This window comes from Egretta garzetta, unplaced genomic scaffold (genome assembly GCF_000687185.1).
Source record: "Egretta garzetta isolate BGI_Z169 unplaced genomic scaffold, ASM68718v1 scaffold149, whole genome shotgun sequence".
Taxonomy (NCBI): domain Eukaryota; kingdom Metazoa; phylum Chordata; class Aves; order Pelecaniformes; family Ardeidae; genus Egretta; species Egretta garzetta.
This window is the reverse complement of record NW_009269998.1, coordinates 789,169-809,723: the sequence shown is the minus strand read 5'-3', so window position 1 is coordinate 809,723 and position 20,555 is coordinate 789,169.

Below are 20,555 nucleotides of genomic sequence, written 5' to 3'. Positions count from 1 at the left end.
AGGGCTGTCCTCTACGGCAGCCAGCAGAGTCCAAACCCAGGGACTCTGATGCGACCCTGAATCTCAGAGGTTGATCCTCATTTCTACATTACTTCAAAGATCCCTCCATGCCAGAGCACCCTTAAATAGGGTCCGGGTCACTTCGGTACCATAGCTCATACAAACTTCTAGCACAATGCTATCAAGCTAACAGACACCATTCAAAGAACTGATAACATTAAGGACATGTTAATTTGTTATTTTCAAGTGCCTTATTTAAACTGTATCATTTCTCCAGAGCAGTACCTCCTACCCTTGAGCAATATTTGTTAATTCCGCATTAAAACGCGCCCCTTTCTCACTAGCGCTGTGTTTTAATAGTTATGCCCACACGTTTTTAAATCCCTATGCAGTATTAATCAAACCCATAATTTTATCATAAACTAAAGCGTGGGGTTAATTGCAGATAGTTGACGCATTCTACATTTTACGCATACTTCAGAGAATTAACAAGTTAAAGCAAGTTAAACAATGTTTGATCAGTCTAAGTTTAAACATTTATTTTCACTGACCTAAACTATTTTCACACCTGACGGACAAGTCAACCAAACCAAGAAGAACAAGAGCAACCATCTACCACAGACAACACTAACTGCACCTAATTGCCAAAAGTCTAAAGATTTTCTTCATCCACCACCCATGACAGGGAATCGCTTGGGTTGAGGAGCATCGCTGTTTCTGCTCGTATCGCATGCACTCTCTGGTTCCTGCTTTCTCCGCACTCTTTCAGTTTGCCCATCCTTCCCACTCTTCAGCCCCCCTCCCAGTCTCTCCTTCTCTTCCCTCCTCCCAAACTGGCTGGCTGTCCATGCATCCCTGCAAAGCCGGGGCCAGCCCAGGATCACCCACACGTCACCACGGGCAAAATTCATTCTCCTTCTACTTCTGAAGCGCGGCACAAATAATTTTCAGCCCCAAACTCAGCCTTTCTTTCCACCCACAGAAATTAATTCTTGCTAAACTTTTTAATGAGTTTCTCAAATGAATTTGCCAGCTGAGAGTGATTTCTTTTTTTTCGTCTGCTTTATTTTTCAGCATACGGATTGTTGGAGAGAGAATTATCTTCAAATACCTGCAGTCCTTAGTGCCCAGCAATCAGCTCCGTGGTGCCTGGTTCAGTCATTTTGCAGTCTCGTCTCTGATTATACTAAGCCCAGGCAGATACACTACTGACACCCACATGCACAAATGTAAAGGGATGCCAGCCATTTGAAATGAAATCAGTTTTCCTTTTTACTAGTTAGATGTTATTACCAGCGTTAATGCAGCTCCTAAGTGCCCGGTCCCATTTTTAAAATTTTTACAGTCTCCTTTTTTATTTTCAAAACGCTTCTTATTCCCCTGTTGCTGTGAAAACCTGACTGTGGATATAAACCCTCTTATTAAATGCTTTAAAAGCTAAACAAGGTAGCAAAGAAGAAAATATCTCCTCCTACCTTTCATCTATACTTGTCTTGGAAATTATGTGAATATACTGGGTGTGCGTTTGGGTATTTTTGAAATAGAGTATTTAGGCAGCGATACGACTTAAAATTTTTCACAACCTTTAAAACCCTGTTCTCATAAATACCTGTAGACACAGCCCCATTTAAGTCCTGAAAAGATGCTTCAGTACAAGCTGCCTGAAAAACACCTTCGGGAAAGTACAGATGAAGTTCTGGATTTCCAGCTGCAGCTGCCGTAAGGCAAAAGACCTTATAATCATAACCCAAAGAATCCTTACTAGGGTTATTATTTTTTTTTAATACTTCTTTAAGAGGTTGACACAGTAGTAGTTCTAGTCATAAATAAGATATTTTTATTACAATCTAACAAAATCAGGACTGGAACAGTGATTAATTTTTTTTAATAACCTCAGTGCTTCAAGACTTCCGATCCTAACGGGGCAATCATGCATCACTGTTGTGTTCCAACAGAACTATTAGTCCCTGTGCTGCGTTACTGTAATTGCAGTATAATGGTTTACACTATTGTAATAGCACTAAATATTTTAGTAAATGGAGTACAGTATCTAAAAAGCGATTTAAATAGTTCCAGACTTTAAGATCGTACATTCCAAGAGGAAAAAGTCTATTCCTTTTCCTTCGAATTGAGAGTAACAAAGCTGTCAAAATTAGTTTCTTGTTTGTCGTCCTAATAAATTGGGTAAAATGTAACGTTAGAAGCAGAGATTAAAAATTACAGCATAAAAGGAACTGCTAAAATATGGAAAACGTGTTGTGATGTTTTGATGCTGTGATTCAGCAGGCTGGCATGGTTCAAATTGTCAGATTATCAAAGGATGTAAAATGACTCTAATCAGAATCTAATTTATTTTTTTAATCATGTCAGAATTTCTGATTATTTATTTTAATAAAACTTTAAATAAAAAGAAAAAAACACCATGCAAGTGTAGCATATCCTAAAAAAAAAAATCATCTAAGCCACTCTCCATTTGTGATTAACAGCATCAGCAAAGCTGCTGAGATAGCAGCAAGCCCAGCGGCGCATCCCTCCCCAGGCGGCACCGCCCAGCTCAGCCGTCCTTTGCGATGACCATCAATACCGAGGTTACGTGCTAGTAACCTGCTGAGGTCCTAAATGCATAGATCCTTTACATGTTCAGCACATTCTTCCTCTCAAAAATAACTCGATGAACTAAGCCAGACGGCTTACACAAGGAAGGACTGTTAATGCAGGTAAGGATTTGCTAAACCTTGCCAGTGACAGCCACCAGCAGCCCTAACTGCACCCCGTAACGCGTGCTGCCTGGCTCCCTTGGACAACGCCAAAAAACTTCTGTAACTCCAGAGGGGGCCCTGAAGCTAACCCTAGGGGTGCTCAAAGCTCTGAAGTCTGCCTACGGAACTCCTGAAATTTATTTTAAAAAATCCACTTCATTTAAAGCTAACTTATACTTCATCCTAGTCACTATTTTTATACAACAATCCTATTTTTCTGATTTCTAGTTGAAGCATTAGTTTCTAGTGTTTTTCAAACACAGTGTTCTTGGAAAATAAACCTTTTTTTTTTTTCTCTCCTACAGCTAAGCACATTTTGTTCAGAAAGGGTCTTTGAATTTGGACTGGAACACCTTTTATTTTTTGTTTACTACTACTACATTGATCTGCTTAAAAAATTTCAAAATACAGGGGAAAAAATTATGTTTGTACCATTTAAAGAATATTTTGCACAGCACATAACTCCTTGACTTCAGGGACTGCCAAGATCTAGGATCACTTCTTACCTGGAGAATAAAATGATTCTTTTAAAACAGAAAGCTTGTCTTTTAACTCTCACAAGAACAATTTTAAAAATTCAAATGTAAAATATATAAAATGATGAATTAAATTGTTTAGTACTAAATAATCCTTGAGCATGCTCAAAGGCGCCAATAACAAGAACGATTTATTGCTCAGGCAGCAAGCGCAAAGCGGTGGAGATGGCACTTTCGCTTTGAACAGGGCCATAACCAAGCCCTGCGCAGGCACACGAGCATCTCTCCAGCAGCAAACATTCCCACAGGGTTCAATAACTCTACTACATTAAAAAATAAAAAATAGAAGAGTTTGCTAAGGGAAAAAAGTTACTTAAACCACACTTCTCCCATCAAAATATCAATTTTGCCAAAGAACATTGAAAATGTACTTTGGGCTTTTGTTCCGATTTTGATTAGGAAATTTTTTTTTTTTAAAAACAGACGCGAAACAACAGGGTAGAAAAATCTGTTTTCTAGAGATCCCTGAAAGGATTTATGGATGCAGTATACAGACCTAACCTATTACTCTTAGCTAATTACCTTACGTAATATTCTAATTTCATGGAGAAGTTTAATTTTAATTTACCATTTAATTGTCCTACTTAAGGTAAGCCTGTCACCTGTGTCACTTTGTGGCTCATAATTGTAATCCTCATTTAATTATTTACTTCAAGGGAGCATTTTAATTACGGATATTATTATGTGGCTAAAGTAACTTATACTTGAGAGTAGTGAAAATTTATGCAGTAGAGTGCTCACCTAAATTCCCGCTAGCTGGAACTCTCTGTGCATATCTCTCAGCTGTGACGACACCTTTTTAGGCTGAAGAGCAATGGGTTTCACCCTGTCTGGATGGGGACCACATCTGGGGTGCCTGAAAACGAGCAGGACCTCCTGCTTACAGCTGGCTTGGATTAACATTAGCAATAACTGCAAGGGCTCCCAGCTGAAATATAAATGAGAAGATAATAACTTCTCACCTCTGCGTTTGACCCTGCAAATAGTCTTTGGATACAGGAGCGGACGTGCAATGTTGGCCCCAGGGCGAAGCCAATGCCGTGCCCCATCTCTGTGGGAGCCGGTAACGGAGGCCCAGGGACCCCGAGAGAAGCACAGAGCATGAGCCTTGCTCTGGTTTATGTATCCAAATTTGAGCAGCCAGTGATTTATGGGTTTCCCGAAATGAGGACTGCATGTCACCTGTCATTTTTAATAGCCATCATTTGACCAATCTTCCATGAATTTATCTAATACCTTTGCAATCTGTTTATATTTTTAGCTGCGCAAGTATCACATGCCAGAGAGCTCCACCATTTAATCTATTGCATAAAAAAAAAAACCAACATAAAAATATACTGCTTTGTATTTGCTTTAAATCTGCCAAATTTGTGGGTTTGTCTGCCATCGCTGGGTCATCTTTCCAGTAATTTGAACTTCCAAAGCAGACATTTCATCACTGCATGAGCGGCACTACGCAACTTTCCTGCACCGCACAAAGCAATATTTCTCATTGCCTTCAGTCCCAATCAGCAACTTTAAAAAGATGATAATATTTAAATTGTTAATGTACTCTGCACAGTAGGAACCATTTCTATGCAGACTTGCCCAGCCAGAAGGGAGGGTAAGGGGTGCCCTGTCCCCAGGCTAGCCAACAGGCGAGTAGGGCGCTCTGCCCAGGGCTGCCCAGCCTCCTGTTCAAAATACAGAAAAATACGTGCTAGAGGTAGTGAAAATCAGGAGCTCGGATCCTGCAGAAATCCTTTTTTCACCATTAAAACACTTCCAGTACCTGCTATCCCCCAATTTACTGCTCAGTACTCCTGACTTGCCTGTCTTGCCTAACGCCCAGGGAGCTGAGCAGCCCCACAGGCAGGCGGGCAGGATTCAAATCGGGATCCTTCCTCCAAGCCCTCTTGGAGAAGCTGCTTCTGAAAACTCCCTCCTAGACAGGAGGAGACACCCAAGCTGGGTGCTGGTGGGATTTCCGAGGGACGCAGCTTGCCAGCACGTTCGGCCGTGCAGGAAGGGGGACATCAGGCACATGGGAACCACAGGCCTCCCGCTTCCAAGGCAAGCACCTCTCACACCCGTCACTTCATTACTAATGACTTCCACATCTTCATAAGATGCCTATCTTTTTTAATAAACAGAAACAGTTACTGGAGTTGGATTTTTTTGCCCTTTTTTTTTTTTTTTTTTTAATATTGGGATAAAATCCAAAGAGCTGCAGATGCATTCATCAGTACCTATCACTCTGCAGTGATGGATGTTTGCTCAGGAGCTGTGTCATCACCTCCAATTTTTATCATCTAGATTGTTCTATTTTATTAAACAGATTAAACAGATTATAAAACTAGCAAAAAGTTCCTTTTTCTCTCCCCCCTTCCTAAAGAAGTGGCCATGGTAGCCCTAAACCTACAATTTGTCTGCTGCCTCCGAGAGCATCCTGAGCATGGCCATGGCCCCTAACAACAGAGGGCGTTGGGTGTCTTCCAGCACCAAGGATATCACGTTTCCCATCTGAAATTGCTTACCTCATCAGTCACTAAGGGCCCAGTTTGGGAGTCATTAAAAATAATGAGAATACTGGCACTTCTCCCAGCAACAGTGGCATTGGATTCTGCGTTACTTTTCTACTTTAAGACATTTGTATATCTCCGCAAATCATTTAACTCTTATCTTTGTACTAGCTTTAATGAAACTAATGGCTGCTGAAACTATGGGCTTTTTATTCTACTTTTTGTTTAAATAAGCTTCTGCCCACTCCATCATAAAATGACACAAACACTTACACAGCATATTGCATCACGAAGGCCCCGAAGTGTTTACCAGGATCACTGTATCCATCACGAAAATGCAAGCACTTCTCAGTCAATAAACACTTCAGCTGACAATAAAGTCACAAGAGAGTTTTCAGAAGGAAAACTGAAGAGCAACAAATCTAATTTGTCCAAAACAAATTTAGATCCGGTACAGTGGGTAGAGTCTCACAGGGTCCTGCATTTTCATCTCCATCTGCATCTACAGTAGCATTTTTCCTCTTTGCACCATGCAAAAAGACTAACTCCATGTTAACTCACTGAGTAACACCACCACCCTGGCAGGGTCCGTATTTTACAGGCTTTGATGAGATAACGAGCCCTTAGTAATATGCTGCAGGCCCTCACAAAATGCAGCTTTAAAGGGTTTCATTAATCCCCTCAAAAGAGAAAATACTGATGGTGGGGAAATGCATATTAAACCTCTAAAACACTCACCCCTAATTTTCCAGCTCTAGCTTAGGACTAATGTAAACTTTCTCACTGCTATACTTTTCCTGATAAGAACACATAAGACTTACACACTTTGAAATAAGTGACACTAATACAAATCTGGAAAAATAATTTCTTTAGATATGTGGGTTTAATTACTCTAGGCATACATTTGAACTGTACGTTGGGTCTGTTCATGTGGACAGGCTCAAAAGTCCTTGATCCAGCACTTCTGCACCGCAAGTGTGGTATTTCAGGCTCCTAGAAATTACTCACAGTATATAATGTGACACATATATTTTGGCATCATCTGCTCACAGATATCTCCAAGATGCAAAGGGCTCATGCTCCAGGAACCCTGGAAGTCCATCCACACTGTGAAAAGTCCAGAAACCCTGCACCGCTACTGAAAGCTGCAACCTCTTGCCAAAATCAGTAGGGATTAATACTACTAAACTGACTGATACACCTAGGTGAGAGCATAAAACTAAAAGGCAGATACAAGTCAAACAGTAATTCGACCAATAGTAAAACTACAAGTGCCAGATTTAAGACAAAAGTTCCCCAAATGCTTTGTAAGGTGAATTTTAAAGGTGTTTTGATGTTATTGTCAGCATATTTGAAAATCTGAAGAGGAATATTAACTTTGCGTAAAGATTAGCATCTTCCAAAAATCAATCCAAAAGCCTATTTGGCTAGGGGAATGAGCCACTCAGTTATTAAAAATAATTTTTTAAGGCTGTTACATGTTTAATACTTTTGCAAAGTATTTTCTTTGCATTTATTTTTAAGCAGTGGATAAGGTCTGTTTCGGGAACACATTTTGCTTAATGTTCCCATTAGTTGGTGTAGCACCTTTTATGTCAAAATATTTTAGGCCATGTTACAATCGGTTTACAAAGCCCCAACAAAAAGATATCACCCAACCGTCCCTAGCAGTAAAGAGAATATCATGAATTTGACTTCTCTCATCTATTAGATCAAGGAATAAAATGACAGCAAACTAGCTTCATGATTAACTGTTAAAATATCCACCAAATAAACACCCACGGGGCTACTGGTGCAAGCCACATCATTTGAGCGCAGGTACAAATGTTCAGGCATCTCGAGAGGTGTCACCATTTCAAGGCATGACAACGTCCTTACACGGTGTGAAGCTGTGAAGGCCAATGTAAAAATTGGTTTGAGGATGATATAGAAGAGCAAGGACAAATGAAGTCATGGCAATCTCTGTTTATTAAACTAGACATGTTTTCATAACATTTGGGTAAATTTTATATTCTATTTTCCTTTGCAGGAAATGATGAAACAAGGATAATAGTTGTGAGATCCTAAAGCTTCCCTGTGGCTCATTATCCAATTAATTGATATGAGTAAATTGGCTAAATCAAGCTAAATGACAGCTAGTTGCTCCACAAAAGGTAGAAGTAGAGCAGAGTAAGAGGCTTTCAGATAATTAAATCAGTGCAGAGGTCTTTCCTTTTGAACCTTAGAAACACGTTAAAAGACATTTATATTTGCACCTTCAGAAAAAAAAAAAGATGACAAAAAAAGAATGACAAGTAACTCATTCAGAAACTCATTGAGAAGATTACAGGTGTTGCAGTAGCAGCAGAGGGTTTCATTGCAAGATCAACCCAGCCTTTTTCCACATAGACCCTCCTCTGTGAAGGGGATGAAATAAGCTCTCTCCTCCCTATTATCTCCCATGCCCCTCTCCTATCACCCCTAAGGAAAGAGAAGGCAGCTCGGTGCCTCTGTTCTCCCATCCCCTCTTACCTGCAGCACCCACCGCACCAATTTGAAGGCATCCTGCCCTCCGGGATGCTTCTTTTTACACTGAGACAGGAATGACACCCAGGAGAGCTCAAGGAACCTTGTGAAGTCTCTTACAAAACTACATGGGATAACTGCTTTTAAGGTCTTGTAAGAATCCTGCCTTGGCTTTGTGGAAATGGAGGGAAGTGCAGGGGATGGCGTGGGACTGTTAAAATTAATAGTTAAATAAGCCAGGGAGAACTGAATCCAGATTCATACGCTGGGGGTGGGGTCAGAAATTTAGTGCCAGGTAACGCAGGAAAAAAGTACAAACTCCCTTTTATTTTGGTGGAAGCATCAACACCAGCTAAACTGCAGGCTTAAAATCTGCTCCTAGGAACAATAATCCCATAAAAGCTCTGACTACCCACCTGAGCCTGAACCCTGCTGCCACGGGGAATACACACTCTCAAGGCTGCACGGAAGCTTCCATTATTTGGGGGGGGAAAAAAAAAAAAAAAAGGATGGATCTTCTTACCATTGAGGGACTTCCCATCCTTCTTCATGTTAGTGGTGGTCTGTTTTCCATCCTCCTCCTTCCTGCCACCCCAGGCAGCATCATCCCGGCTGGACAATACAAACAGATGGGACACCACTATTCATCTTGCTCCTCTTTTGGGGTTTTTTTCCTGTTTGGTTGGGTTTTTTTTGTTTGTTTTACAGGCATCAAAATGAGAATTCTGCCCAAGACTGCCTGTGTCACTCGGTGAACCTCAGCACTGGGCATTCACTGGAGGCTTTCATCAAGCCCATCCTGAACTGTGGCAGCCAAGAAGGTACAGCTAATGCTCGGTATTGGCACAAGGACAAGGTGTGTGAAGAAGGCTGATGTGTCCCCAAAATGCATGGATGCAAAGGCTAACCTGGGAACAAAGGGGGGGAAAAAAAGAAAATGGCCTCAAAACCGTATGAGGTATTATTAAGATCAAATTCATATTCAGGCCTACATTAAAAAAAAGACAAAACTTAGTATTTTAACTCAAAACAGATCCTTCCTCTCGCCTGTCAAATCCTTGCAAACACTTCATGTATATAAATTAAATTTCTAATGTCAAACACTTCTAAAAATATAGATACTCAAGCACAGCAATGACATTGTTATTCTTTCCATTTCCCAAAGTCCCCCATTCAGCCAGGTCAAGCTACCTTCCCAAAACATTGCGCACCAGTAGAAAAGCCAAGCCTTTGATATCCACAGCCAAACGTTAGCTCAGAAAGTGCTCAAGCCTGAAGATACTTTCAGACAATTAGTTCAGAGGCTTTGCCCAATTTAATCAGAAGTTTCAAACTCAGATGGTGCAATTAAACACAGTAGACTCTTGCAGTTGCAATTTATCACACTGTTACCATGTCAAGAAATCTGGCCGACAGAACTGTCTGGTACCTAGGAGTGGAGAAATGAGAAGGATAATGTTCTGTAGGAAAGCAGGTCTATCTAACATTTTACAATGCTAAAAATACCCTTGGGACTTGTTCTGATATCTTGTAATTATGCACACATATCCTGATTTATGGTGCATGTCTCCCAGCTCAAAGAAGTATGCACTCTGCTTCATATCTTGCCCTATTTGTGTGTAAAATACTTGAGTCCGTAATGCCATAAAGGAGAGGACAGGCTCATTGCACATGTTACTATCGATTTCATATGAGCATGGGGCATAATCTAATGATCCTTTTCAGCTAAGGATAAATATGCACAATTTAGCCTTAAACAGAGTCAGTGTCAGATCATTTCTACTGCTGCCTTTGAGAAATGTGCCCGTGATGCTAAAGATCTCTGCTGCCCGGCCTTCTACTTAAGGCTGTGGAGAGAGTGGCAGAGGAGACAAAGACAAGCAAGCTGGAGAAGGGACAGGAACATTAGCACCTGTGTATCAAGAAACATAACTTCTTTAGGCCAAAATTGCAAATTCGTGTCCCACTTCCCCCTGCCGTCGCCCACCATCTCTGCGTTACCCTGCTCTCTCCCAGGCAGCGATGGTAGTTAACAAAGAGAAGAGAATCCACCTTGTCCAAGTGAGCACTAACGAAGGGCAAGGAGGTTGAAAGCAAAATGGGTATGTATTTTAATTGTGAAGATTACTGAAAGCATCTTAACTACTAGGTATACACAGCTCCTTTTTGGTTATACACCATTTAAAAATGAGAAAGGATGACCTGGCTTAGACCAAGAGACCCGACCTCCAGTCTCCAAGTCTGCCCAACCATGGGTGCAGGGCTGAAATCCTCTCTTTGTCTTGGAGTTGGAAAGCAAAAGAATGACCAAACATTCATTTCTTTGTGGGCTCTTTGGTTTCTAAAGAAATTTTCCACCAGTTTCCAAATAAAACAGCGCGTGTACATTTAGCTTTGCAACATGTTTCTCTCCACCCGTCGCATGCTAATCGTTAAAAGAGGAGACGTGGTAAGTGCAACCGGGTGGCCTTAGCTGCTGCCTGGGCAAGGAAGAGCTGGAATTTGCATGTGCTAACAAGGGATGCAAAGACTGTACTGGGGAGAAGGGTCTTCAGATCATTTCAGCTGCTATGACGCCAAATACTGGGGTCATTAAACATTTGATTACTTTTTTTTTTTTTTTTACATATGTCTTCAATTCATTTTACAGCTGCATGCATATTTACTCACACACTCAGCACAAAAGCAAAAGTTACTGCAGTGTTTTTAAAATACCTTTGAACAGGAACCTGTCAAGGTAAGACCCAGTTTATCCATGAGATAAGTCCATATTTTGACTGACTACCATACTACTTCTTCAAAAGCAGCGTAGCTTGTAAGCAGAATCCAGGCCTTATTTCATTCCACCACACAGCTTCAGGTTTCTCTTCTCCAGCTCTAACATGCCTGTACTCATTTCCTTATTGTTCAGCTACAATTAAAAATGTTCCAATGAAAAACTCGTAATATTACCAATCACTCCAACATAATTACCAATCCACAGAAAAAGCCACAACCAAAACCTGAAGGGTATATAACAACAATATTTCCTTTTATTTCTGCATTTACCTACAGTCGTTACACATCATTTATAGACATCTTTGCTCTTTCTAGTGGTGATTCCACCAAATTTTCCTGCATTATGACAGAGCTATTTTTTTCTATTCAGATACAAGTAAGTTTTTCTTTGTCATTCTGGAATTGGTATGTGAAGCAAGATGTGGCTCAAATTAATATTTCCCCCCACAAAGTTTATGGAAAAGCAGTGACCTAGGGAAGGATATACAGAATTCGCATGCTTTTTTAGCCAAGTTCACATAGATAGATATGCAGCCCATGGTATGAATAACCAGATTAAAACAAGTGACACTTGTATTTAATAACCTCTTTTGGGAACAAGACAATTTGCATGCTTCTCACTTTTCATATTTTAAACATTTTTGAGAAAATGAAATTAGTAGGTTTGCTTGTCCTGAACTCTTTTCATGAATAGTCCCAGCATCCATGTTTGTTAGCTTAAAATAAGTTTATTTTTCTTGGAACCTCCCTAACATTTTTTGATGTTCTCTATTTCAGAGGGCTTATCTACTTAAACAGGTAAGGGCTCCATTATACCATCGTGCACCAGATGTAGCCTAGAAATAATTTTATTCATGCAAAGTCAATTAGGTGCTGTGACAGTGAGGAGCAAAACCCAGACTTCTTAAGATGCAACCCAACATTTTAATGACAATCAATACCTTCCTCCCGCTATAAGTAAGCTCTCTGACTATTATTAATCTTGACGAATGGGCAGCTGAACACTGGATGGGGTGAAGGACTAGACCGCACCTCTGCTGCCAGCGTGATGTTGAACTGCATGCAGAAAAGCAGGAGTGGACATTTTCTGTTTTAATTATCTCAGTATGACTAGACCACGGGAATAGAGTTCTCATCAACACGCTGTTGACACAAATTTATAACCCAGGCACAGAATATATATTTTTTTAAAATAAATTAATTTTTAGAAGACAGAAAGAGAGAAAACATTCATAAAAGCAGAGGAGGGTTTGATTCTTTGGGTTTGGTGTCATTGTCTTACAAGATTCTCATCAGCAGAGGAGAAATGAACAAAAAAAAATAATCTTGAGCTACATGCTTATGGGGAAGCAAGGAGATATCACGGGAAGGATTGCTCAACGTAGGTGATTTAGGAACTGCCCTTTGTGCATCTGAGAACCCACCTACAGAAAAAGAAAGGCAGAAGCAGTCTTAAGCAACCTGAGGTTATAGCACACACATTAACAACTTAAAAATAAGCGATGACAGCTTCTAACAGCAAATCAAAGACACAAAATAAGCGATCAATGTGTTAAGAACTATTATTTCTATAGTGCTGTTTTATAGGCAAAGTCAAAATAACAAGAGCCCTGATCCAGAAAATAGAAAATATAATGATACTACTGCTTTCTAGCCATCTGGATCCAGAGGGACACGTAACAAAGCAAAGAACTAGGGCCTAACACAGAAACCATATGGACAAAAGAGAGAAGGACGGACATAAGAGAGTCATTTAGCCTCAACAGTCCCAAACTGTCAGGAGGCTACCATTTTTAGCTTGCAAGATATAGCACATATTTAGCATCTGAAAAGTCTGGATTTTGTAATAAGCACCAGACTCAAACTTAATGTGCAGAGGATATAGTCTCTTTGTAACACATTCAATAACATGGTACTTGATCAAATAAGAGCCATTTAGACTTTACATATTGAGCAATGGCTCATCTACCAAATGTCAGCGTATAGAAAAAGCAAAAGAACACGTTACAAAAGGATATCCAGTCCTTCAGATAAGACTTTAAAGCAATATATAATATATCCCGGATTAATAACATATTAATAGCAGTGGCAAACTCATACCAATTCCCATTTCAATAGCCTGAGCCAAATAGGGAATGCATCTGACTTCATCTTTTCAGTAATTCTACTTTTTAACAGTTACATTGAATCAGGTCAAGCAGAACCCAAGATACTTTATTTCAAGCCTATTTCAATGGTTAGAGTAGCAATTTGAATAGAAAGCGAGAGTGGTACTATTCTGTGTATTTTAAACTATTTTAATAGTTTAAATAAATGAAAGTTATTGAAACTGGTTTCCAGAAACGAACTTGAATCATGCACAAATGTGCTGTTTCAATAAAGAATGAGATCAGCAGTGCAGAAATGGATTACATTAAAAAGCAAAAATATGCCAAATCAGACAAAGGTTTAAAACTCCCGTACATCACAGGTGATTCTCCAGTAGCGTGTGTTTTCACTCAGAGTACACCTATAGCGGGCAGAAAGTCGGAAACAAAAAGAAATGCTAATCCGTGCAAGAATATGGCTTCACAGAAGCGGCGAAGTGACACAAGAGCTTCAGTTCAGGTCCTCAAAAGGAGGCATTGGGCCAAAACGAGATATCGCAGGACACAAAAAGGAGTGGGTGAGTGATTCGGACAGGGAAGGGCTCCCACCTCCCTCTCCACCCTGCTGCCAGTGCTCCATGAAGCAGCTGCCTGCAGCGCCACTGGAGAGCACGTAGGAAAAATATCTTTGAGAAATTCAGGCACTAGAGGCTACATGGTGGTGCTTCATGGCATGATGTGTCCAAGATCACTCTCTCGTTGTGTTTCTTCCTATAGACACAGAGCCATGAAGGAAAGACCCTGCTGACTGCAGCAGTTTCTCTGCTGAGGTATGCTATTGGCATAGAGCTGGCAAATTTATACCATATTAAAATAGAAAGCTTAGCAGGTATCTTTGCTTAAATACAAAAGCATACACATACTCTGCTCTCAGTGAAAGAGCAAATATACAGAACATAAAACTGGTCATAACAGCAACTTCTTCAGCTCAACAAGAGCAGTGTTCACACAGTTATTGCTTACTGCTCCCAGGCCAATGCACCAGTTCATCGTTCCTCGGAGGAATGGGAAAAGCCGAGTACACCAAGTCCCCTCCTGCCATGCTCACGCACCGCTCGCTCAGAGCCAGCCCGAGGACCTTCGGCACTAGGTGCCCATATTTTATATTTCAAACCAGAACTGTAATCCCAAAGCCCACATCAGCTAACCCTGGAGATGCTAAGATTTTTATCACAAAAGCTAGGTAGGCCCCAAAATTTCCACATCCAGCAGGCATGCCCAGAAACACCTTGACCCCAGCAGGTCTGAGAAATTCACATCTTAGAGGTCTGAGCTCCATTAGGAACTGCAGACAGTATCTCTCACCTGACATCTTGCCTGAGGAGGTCAGTCCCACAAGCAGGCAGTATTTTGACCCAGACAGGTTCCACACAAAAAAGCAGCAATAAAGGCTTTCCTCAAAATCAATTGTTATCATCACCGCAACAGAGGTGGTGTATCTTGCACTCTTCCAAACAACTCTTCACAGCTACTACATACACACACCGGTTGCCTGTTCCAGGAAAGTGGAATAAACCTACAAGGTGGGGCAAGAACCCAAGGACCAGACGAAGCAGTTGCTCACGTTCTGGCTGTAAAGTCCCCTTACAACCAATGCCTAACTTGACTGGCAGCTCCTTCTGTGTCTGGAGTGAAGGAAAGGAGAACAATTAGACTGTCTCAAATCATCGTTATTGTTTCAATGATTACATTAGCATTCTCCAAGCATAAACGGTCCACAAAACATTCAAGGCAGACATCTAATGATGGATTTTCCCAACAGAGAAAGCAATTCCTCTAAGCAATAAAACAGTCCATGAGAAATCCTGCAGTCATAAATCTAGTATTTCTCATTACAAAATTTACATCAGCCACGAAGTGATTACTTCTAAAATTACAAACCCTTGTGGGCAGCAATATTAGTGGGCTACCATTTGCCATTCTCATGAGTCATGAGAAAAGCAGTCCAAGTCATAATAGTCTTGTAAAAAAACAAAATATCAAAAGAATTAATTGCCTTATTAATGAGAGAAAGTTTAGGGCATCCACATAACAGGTATCTAGGCATCAAAGTACAAAGACCAGCAAGTAAGTCCCCACGGAAACTCTCAAAGGTTACACAGGGAATTCCAAACAAAGCAGCTTTGTCACAACTTTTCAACACACCCACCACAAAAGCAGTGCCCAGAGCCCTGGGCCCTCCCCAGCGTTTCCCACATGGGGGCAAGGGGTGTGCAGGAAGGAAGGAAAGGGAAGAGAGAGAAGAGAGGATGGATCCAGGGCCTCCCACAGAAAGCGGGCAGTAACTCCAGCCCCCGTGGGGAAGGGTAGCAGCCAACCCACATGGCCCCCACCTGGCCTCAGGTGCTGGAGGGGTGCAGGTCCCAGTGTTACCAATTCCTTCAGGAAAGCCAAGAAATTGCAAGAAGCACCTTAAACACAGGGCTGATCACACAGTTAATATCATCAGAAATAAAATAAAACCTGTTTAACTCATCTGGATTCACGTGTCACATATGCTAAGAAACTTTTCTGGTTTAACTGCAAAGAAAACAGACGAGGAGAACCCTTTGCAAGCGGATGTACTCAACTGTAAAATTCATTTCTGCACAGCTAGTTAAAAACAGTATCTTATTTTTGACCGCTCGTGGAAATGGAGGTCCGCTCAGAAAAAAAAAACAAAAACAAAAACAAAAAAAACCACAAAAAACTAAAGACAAAGAAGTTGTTGGACTTTTCTATGATCCCCAGGTATATTCTTCATGCATAAACTGACCTCACTGTGGCTTGCTCCAACTTGTGCTCTCATCAATCCTCTTGAGTGCAACCTGTAGACCCCACAGCTGAATCGCAAGTCAGATCTGCTTGTTTATCTTACAAAACGTGTATCTGAGCTCTGATCAGCTTTCCATCAGACCAATGTGCTAATTCAGCTTGCCCTGAGGCTGTTCACAACCAGTACCAGGAGGAATAAGCAACAGGAGACCTAGGAAATGGGGCTGCCCCACTCACCTGCAACCCACAGGGAGGCTGAGTCCAGGGCAATTCGTGTACATACACATGGGCTGCGCCCAGCCGCTCTGTATACGTGGAAGGCAGGAGCCCACATCTTCTGTCAGCATCTCTGCTTCCTAACAGGAAAATAATCCATCAAACCCATGAACACACTACACTACCAGCACTGGTAACAGTTCAACACCAGCTATAGCTCCTCGACTAACTTAAGTTTTAAGTAATACAGCAGGCATCACCCAAAAAGACAATGACTGCTCTAAGGGCTTTAATAGGAAGGAAAAGAAGGTGGCTTCCTTTTTTCCTGCAGCAAACAGATGGGAATATTCATGCAAAAAGAAACAGGAACCAACTGAATCTGGGCACTTCATTAAACTGAGACATACCGTGACGGCGTTTTCCCTCCCCTCACCAAGGCAAGTGCTCTGGGGACAGGCGCATAGGCAGAAGATTGAGTAAGCACCAGGGCAGATGAGGCTTTGCTGTGGAGCGCTGGCACCATCCATCGCTGTTAAGCTCAGCAAGAGGCAACCTAGGGAGGAGCAAAGAGGCTGCATGGCTTCCCAAGCAGCAGCGGCAGAGCGGTGATGCCGACTCGTGGGCACGGGCAAGGAAGAGGAGAGGCAGGGTGGAATGCTTTACCGGCAGCACATCAGGTCCCAGACACAGCACAAGCCACTTTCAACCAACCTGAGCAATGAGGAGGTTGTTCCTCAGCATCCTGAACAGCCAGGTTTTGGAATGGCTGCTCTGCCTGGAACTTCTCAGAGCTTGATTGAAACCAGCCCGAACAGAGACAGGGGTAGCCCTGGCTCACCATAGTCATAAGAAAAGTTATTAGTATTTTATTTTTATTGCAAGCCTGATCATTGGCTGTTGCATCGCTTGCTTTGCACAGCATGGTGCAAAATTTATTACAAGGTAACAGTAGCAAAAAGCCTGTAAATACATGCTTGCAAAAGAAATGAAGTTTTATTACCTAAAAAAATATACTAAAAGAATATATTCCCACAATTTATTACCTCATTTTGCCATACCCTGTGAGCTTCATTTTAACTATTCAGGGAGTCGCCTGGTCACATACTCCATGTTTATGAGAAAACTATTTCCCAACTATTTCTATTCCTTACCATCAAATGAAAAAATACTCAATACGCTTATGCTTTCTGCCTGTTGTGGTTCAACCTAGCAGGCAGCTAAACACCACTCAGCCGTTTACTCACTCCCCCACAGTGGGATGGGGGAGAGAATCGGGGAAAAAAAGGTAAAACTCGTGGTTGAGATAAAGATGACTGAATAGGACAGAAAAGGAAGGGAAAAAAAATAACAATTATTAAAAAAAATATGCAAACCAAGTGATGCACAATGCAATTGCTCATCACCCACTGCCCGATGCCCAGCCAGTTCCTGAGCAGCGGCCATGCCCCCCCCCAGCGAACTCCCCCAGGTTTTTTGTTCAGCATGACATCATATGGTCTGGAATAGCCCTTTGGCCAGCTGGGGTCAGCTGTCCTGGCTGTGCCCCCTCCCAGCTCCTTGTGCACCTCCTTGCTGGCAGAGCATGGGAAGCTGTAAAGTCCTTGATTTAGTGCAAGCACTGCTCAGCAACAACTAAAGCATCCATGTGTTACCAACACTATGCTCATCCTGAATGCAAAACACCATCTACTACAAAGAAAATTAACCCTATCGCCACCAAAACCAGGACACTGGCCTAATAATATATTTGACATTTATAGGGTTGTACAATGATATCCCAGCATGGCATTAGCTGTCTTGATCTTTAATCTATTGGTGCCATTTGATTAGATGATAAATTTTTTACCAGCTCAAAATACTGGCCTAGTAAAAATATTTCACTGCTCCTGTAATATATTTTAAAACTAGAGGGTAAATATTTATTTCCTGTCAGTAAATTTTATATTTTAATAGATGTTCACAGGCTGTATTGCTCTTGTGTATCCAGGTCTATATCCACCACAAACCACAGTCTTACTTGTTCCCAATTTATTACAAAAAAGCATTTTGAGAAAGTTTTTTTGAGCTCTCTTTACGCAGAGATGGATAAAAATTAAGATGCATATGATGCATAACTGAGCTTCAGGTGTCACATTTGAAAGCCATCAGCAGGTGGATATGCTGTGCTCTGAGGCTGTCTGAGATCTGCTGATGAGCACAGAGGTAGGAGCAAGTCCTGCCATCCCTCCTGCTGGGAGGGACACGACACTCCTTAGGTGGTCAGCAACTTGCAGGACAGTTAATCCAGATACTGTTGAACTCCGTATAAAGTTTTCCCTGTCATCTCCTTACTACTATCAGATGATTATGAAAAATATTTCATTACAACCCAAACCCAGAAGTTTTCTATTTTTCTACAAAATAAATGTATCTTTGGCAGCAGCCAGGCTACTTTCCCCACACTGATAATCTAACAGGACATCACTCATGATCAAGACCAGTCATCTCCACAACAGATTGCTTTTTGCCTCTTTTAAAAAGCTGCTTCAAGTTGAAAAATTAGTTTTGATATGAAAGTTAAAACATTTCATCTTGAAACTGTCAAAATGAAAACTTTCAATTTCCTGGATTGTGTATTAAAAATCTCAAAATAATTTCAGTATTTTTCAAAACCCGCCCCAGCAGGAAAAGAACAGAGGAGAAGCAAAACTATTTGCTACATCAGAGCACAGTTCTTGTACATTCCCACTCCTTCCCCACTCTGATTAAAAAAAAATTTATTTTTTTTTTTTCCCCCCAACATAAGTACTTTTCAGCTAAGAATGCCTTCCCCCTTTATTGGGAACGTGCTTGCAAATATGTGGCCGAAATATTGCTCTTCACCCCAAATCTTTCAAAATCCCTTCTGAAATATTTTCACTGTGGTTTCTAATAAAGAATTGAGATTGATATTAAACTATTACATTTAATTAGGTGATTAATTAGAACAGGAAAATTCAAATGAACATATTTTTCCAGAGACCAAAGATCTAGTTTCACACAATGAATTCCTGAAGTAATAGAGGCTGAACTCGTGTCAACAGCACCTGGCTCGGTGCACAACTGGTCACTCTTCAGAGCGTAGTCATGAGATGAAGTTGTGAAATTAATCTCTTATACCTGATTAAACCATGTCCTTCAGTAGAGCGACATCTTGCCGTATTGCCGGCGCACGAATCCTGTACCTACAGAGTCTTTCAGTGTGGGAACTTAGCCCCCAGCTGCCTTCCCGCAGGGTCCCATCCTCACACTGCAGGGCGTAATTTGCACCTGACATCCCAGTGCAATTTAAACACGTGCTTTCCCCAAATTCTGCTAACGTTGCAAACAACTTGGTTTACAAGCCAGCTTTTCAGGAGGCACGTGCAGAGGTGAAAAAAAATAGATGCTGCAGCTTTTGGTTTAGGGATGAAGTAGAATAACTTAACAGGTTGGTCTCCAGTGGGGTTTTACAGGGATGCGTGCTCAAGCTTGTGAAACAGAGTTTTCATGAACAGCCTGGAAAGAGAAGGATGTGAGCGTGTTAGCTGGAAATGTTCCTTTCTGTACAACCACAAATAACTTAGAAATGAAACGCTGCAAAAGAAACTTATGATACAAGGTGACTGGGTGCTAGATACAAAACCAGATTAAATTCAAAAGAAGAAAAAAGAGGAAGTGATGCTCCTGGAGCAGGAAGGCTGGGAGGAGGCAAAGAATTTCCCATATGTAACGATGGGGTCCAAGCTGACCATCACCGATCAGGGTACAGACTTTGGGGTTATACTGCATAACACTGCCAAAATTTCAGGACTATTCCAAAATTAGTCAAAACAGAAATGTTAGAAATTATTAGGAAAGGAACAGAGAACAGAAAAGAGAATAACAGAAAAGAGAATATCATAGTTCATTTAAAAATACAATACTGATGCTTCTTGAATACCTTTGTGCAGTTCGAGTTTGCCACATACTTCAGCTAGAAGGATTAAGAGGACAGGCAAAAGGTATGAAACAAATTCTGCCTGCGAGATGATGAGATAGATCATGATGCCTCAGCCTGGGTGAAGACAACGGAGGTTGCGATAGAACCGTATACAGTGACAGGCGACAGAGACAGCGAGTGGCAAATCACCGCTCACCATCTCTTCCAACACAAGAACCGGGGTCAAAAAGTGAAACTGGTAATATCAAGAGAGATGTCACTTCATCCAGTGAATAATTAAACTGAAGGAACCGACTGCTACAGGAATTCGGTGATAAAGATTTATCTAGGCTGGGAAGTGTCTGGAGAAAATTTATCAAAAGCTGTTACATGTAAAAATGTCCTTCTGGCTGAAGAAGTCCTGAGCTACAAATCTTCGG